Raw genomic sequence first — 4,923 nt, forward strand, 5'->3', positions numbered from 1 at the left:
TATGTTAATATAGTGAATTATGCAATATGAATCGGTTGAAATGTTGAAATAACTTTTAGATATCAAGTTACGATAGTTTTAGGGTTTCCAGGCTTCGGTTCGATAAACTGGATTTATTTTCAAAACCAACTCATCAAATTTAGATGTTATATTTTTAGAATATTGTACTTGTCATTCTAGACCTTTTCACTGGTTGGAAATATTATTTTTCGTTGTTTAAAATCCGTACTATGATATTAATTGTTTATATTTACTTTCGGGTTGTTTTCGAACGTGGAAAACTGTGTGGCAAGTGTTGATGTTGTGAAATACTGGAACTATTGTGAAAATGCAGGAATTTTATTGGACAGCTATTGGTCGTATTTCACGTAATGATGTGTTTTGTGAAACGATTTCGAAAAAGTGTTTAAATTTCTTAAATCGCACGATATGCTTTAGGAACCCTGGGGACTGATAGTGTAGGCACAGATTCGTTGCCAGTGAGGGCACCATACTTTTGATCTATATGAACCCAAGCTATATTGAGACAGTAGGGGCGGTCAACCCCAATTGTGGGGATTTATACATGGTATAGAGTTTGAGGGTGTGTCCTATCCTGCATATCTGTACATTTATGTAATTGTTGTTATATACTATGAGGTTGTTCATATGATGAAAATGGTCTACGTATTTTACAATTATGGAAACAATGATTATATATGTTTATGTTTTTGTTAAACACTTAAAGCATGCTAGCCACACATTGTTATTAGCTTAATCATCCCTTACTGAGAGGTGTCTCACCCTATCATACAAATTTTATTTTCAGGTCCTTATCGAGGTTGAGATTAGCAAGGACTAGGGCAGGGTAGTGATCTGTTTTTGAGTGAGTGTCTCCACGAGCTCGATTTTGTAGGTTATGTTATAGGTTTTCTGAACTTGTAAAATGTTGTAAGACTCAAAGATGTGTCGATTATCATACAGTATTGTATATGGATGTTGGAATAGTTGTATGCATTTATCAGGTAGTTAGAACTCTGGTAATAGTTTGATGGATGTTTATATTTTTCGCTGCGCATATATCTGTTGAGAAGTATATCAGGTACAAAGACGTCACTACAGTAACACACGGGCCATAAGTTGGGACCGAGGCATTACAAGTGGTATCAGAGCCTAGGTTTTCTAGGTTCTGCAGACTTTGACTGTGAGTAAGTAAATTACCAGAGTATTGGCTGTAATGAGATAAAGTTAGAGAGTTAGACGAGTTTTAGTCTAGAGGCTCAGAGGCGGGATTTCCTTCAACGGTCTTCTATGCTTTTCCGGGAATGACGATTTCCAGAAAACCATGGTAAATCCATCGATGGTTTCGTTTCTAGGTTGAGAGACTTGACTTAGATGTCGAGATGAGAGGTTAGACGGTCTAGTGTGTACAGGCTTTCGGTGTCTCGAATGCGTGTTGTTTAAATCTTCTTGTTCCATATTTGCATTTATTGTGTTAAATGTGGAATGATTAAGACGTATTTTACATGTGTACAAGATAGAACCCAGAGGGAAGGGTATTATGGTAGGAGACGATAATCACCTGGATGCCTCCAGTGAGGATGAGACTGAGGCTCCTGTGTTCCTCCGTGATATAGCGAGGCAGACCAGGAAGGAATCCAGGAGGAGTTCCAGGGAGCAGGATCAGATGGTCACAAATAAAGGTTGCACGTACCAACAGTTCTCTAGAATGAATCCGCAGGCATTTTCGGGAGGGCCGAACCCGATTGCAGCGGAGGACTGGTTACAAGAGATGGAGGATCTGCTGGAGTTGTCTCGGTGCATAGAGGAACAGAAGGTTAAATATGTAAGGACTCGAACCCGAGTGAGTTCCTACATATAAATTTTTCAGCGGATGCAAATAAATATAATTATTTTTATTGCCAGAGCACTAATTAGTTTTATTATAAATATATGTCTCAACTATTAAAATGCAAAATTATAAAATTCTAAAAAACACAAACATATTCTAAATTGTATTATTCTAAATTTTTGTTCTATTCTACTCTTTCTACTCCTGTCTAGGCACTTGCTACTCCATATATCTAGTACGCTACTCAAAATGATTTAAAATGTAAAATAATGATTGGAGTGAGATGACGCTTAGTAAGTAAATAAGATTATTATTAGTGTGTGGCCAAAATGAGTTTTCATAATTTTGTAAAATAATATTTAATAATATAACTTCAAAAATGCTTTTAAAATAAATATAAATTTAAAAATTTCTGCATAAAAACTTTTGCCATCAACTACAATAATAAAATTTTATAATCATATATTATAACTGTTAAATTAAACTTTTAACTTTAAAAACTATAACTATAATACTCAATCATGTATATATATATATTTCCTTATTAAATCATTATTTAGGTACAAAAATGCCCCCGTTCACATAAACATATACTTTTCCTTCAATTCATCAATAACTTTGTATACGTAATTAAATATGTATATACACGTACTATAAAAACTACCCTTAAGCCTGTTAATTGTAAGTCAGGTTTACCCCCATAATTGGGTTGTGCGGTTCGAAGACTAGACTTAGCTGACTGGCCGGCCAAACTAAATCAAAGTGCATCATCATTAAGAGATTTTCCCTATTAAACCCTGATTTGACTCAGGTGTGCACTCAGGAGAAATCTACTACCATATAAAACGACTTTGTAAACAGTGTCGGTGCACTCTAATCTATTTAAACTTTAAGCTGCAGTACCGAGCATTTGTAATTTTCTGTATCATCTAAGCCATAAGGGGTTTTAAAAATATATTAATTATATAATTTCTACAATTAAAATAATATCATGAAAATATCATTTTTACTCATATTTTTGTGAAATACGCAACATAAAAAATCAACTTATGTAATTTTTACTCATATTTTCGTGAAATATGTAACGTATAAATAAACTCATGCCACATAATTTTCGTGTTAAAAATATTTTCTTAAATAGAAATTAATGATGTAAAATACCCGACGGGTTTAGAATATTTCTTAACTAAAAAATAAATGCAAGTATATTAAAGCTAAAACTAGTATAATTAAATATGCATAAAAATAAATTCAAGAGAATTTTATGAAACTAACTAACATAATCGAAATTTATTTACAAATAAATTCGGTTGTGAATTTTAAATAAAAATCTAACATAATCAAATTTACTTACAAATAAACTCGTGTATGAATTTTAATAAAAGTCTAATATAATCAAATTTACTTACAAATAAATTCGAGTATAAATTTTAAATAAAAATATAACATAATCAATTTTTACTTACGAATAAACTCGGATATGAATTTTAATAAAAGTTTAATATGCAACGTATAAATAAACTCATGCCACATAATTTTTGTGTTAAAAATATTTTCATGAATAGAAATTAATGATGTAAAATACATGAGGGGTTTAGAATATTTCTTAACTCAAAAATAAATGCGAGTATATTAAAGATAAAACTAGTATAATTAAATATGCGTAAAAATAAACTCAAAAGAATTTTATGAAACTAACTAACATAATCGAAATTTACTTACAAATAAATTCGGGTATGAATTTTAAATAAAAATCTAACATAATCAAATTTACTTACAAATAAATTTGGGTATGAATTTTAATAAAAGTTTAACATAATCAAATTTACTTACAAATAAACTCGAGTATAAATTTTAAATAAAAATATAACATAATTAAATTTACTTATAAATAAACTCAGGTATAAATTTTTATAAAATTCTAACATAATCAAATTTACTTACTTCTTAATTACTTAACCTTGTGCTACGATCACAATGAATATCTTTAAAAAAAATGAGATTGGAAAGAGTTGGTGAGTGAGAATTTTAATTATAGTAAAAATTCTCCCTCCACCACTAATTCTTTCACTCACTAATTCTTCTCTTCCTTTGGAAATTTTTTGTGAAAAATGAATGTTGAGAGCTTCCTATTTATAGGAAAATTTTGGGAAAGAAAATTGAATTTATAAAAGTGTGGGGAGAGGGTTGAAATTATAATTTTTTAAAATTAAGGAATGAGCATGAATGGGTTAGGTATGGGATGGGGATGGATGTCATGTGAGAGAAATAAGAGTACTTGCCGACATTCCCATTTAATTAATTTTTAATTAATTATTTATTTTTTAAATTTTTTTAAAAATCATTATTATTATTATTATTATTATTATTATTATTATTATTATCGTTGTTATTATTTTTAAACTATGTTTTAGTATTTTCTTTTTTGAAAAAGAATTAAATTTAAATTTTGAAAACTCATTTGGACCCCACACAACTTCGAGACTCAAGTGGATCTTACGTAACTCCAATAGTCCTTACACGATTTTATAAGCTCTACATAACTTCGAGACTCATGTGGGCCCCATATAGTCTAGTGGGTCCCACATAAGATGCCTATATTATTATTATTATCATTTTACCATGTATTTCTACAAATAATGTCTATCAAAACACTATTTTATGTATATGTACTTATTTACGTGTGCAAACAGTGTCTATCCTGTTTATCTTATGAAATTTCATTTTGACCAGGCTGACCTCTAGGAAGCGATTGAACCGTAATGGTCTTTGAGCACTCGCTAAAACAACGTCTTTCTTAGGCATCAAATATGGAATCAAGGATCCTACAGAAAAACACTTCTGTAATAATATTAACTTAATGACCATTTTTATTATTATTATGCTTTAATCGTATATATATTTTTGAGTCATCACATTATCCCCTCCTTATAAAAATTTTATCCTCGAAATTTGCTAATTTAAAATGAGTACTGTATAATTGGTTGCGCTATTTGAAAGAGTAAATTTGTAAGAACCCAAACTGTGATATGTGGGTTTAAATAATAAAGAGAAGGGTAAAATTGGAATTTGAGTAGGCTTCGTCAACGAAG

The sequence above is a fragment of the Malania oleifera genome, chromosome 4 (genome assembly GCF_029873635.1).
Source record: "Malania oleifera isolate guangnan ecotype guangnan chromosome 4, ASM2987363v1, whole genome shotgun sequence".
Taxonomy (NCBI): Eukaryota; Viridiplantae; Streptophyta; class Magnoliopsida; order Santalales; family Ximeniaceae; genus Malania; species Malania oleifera.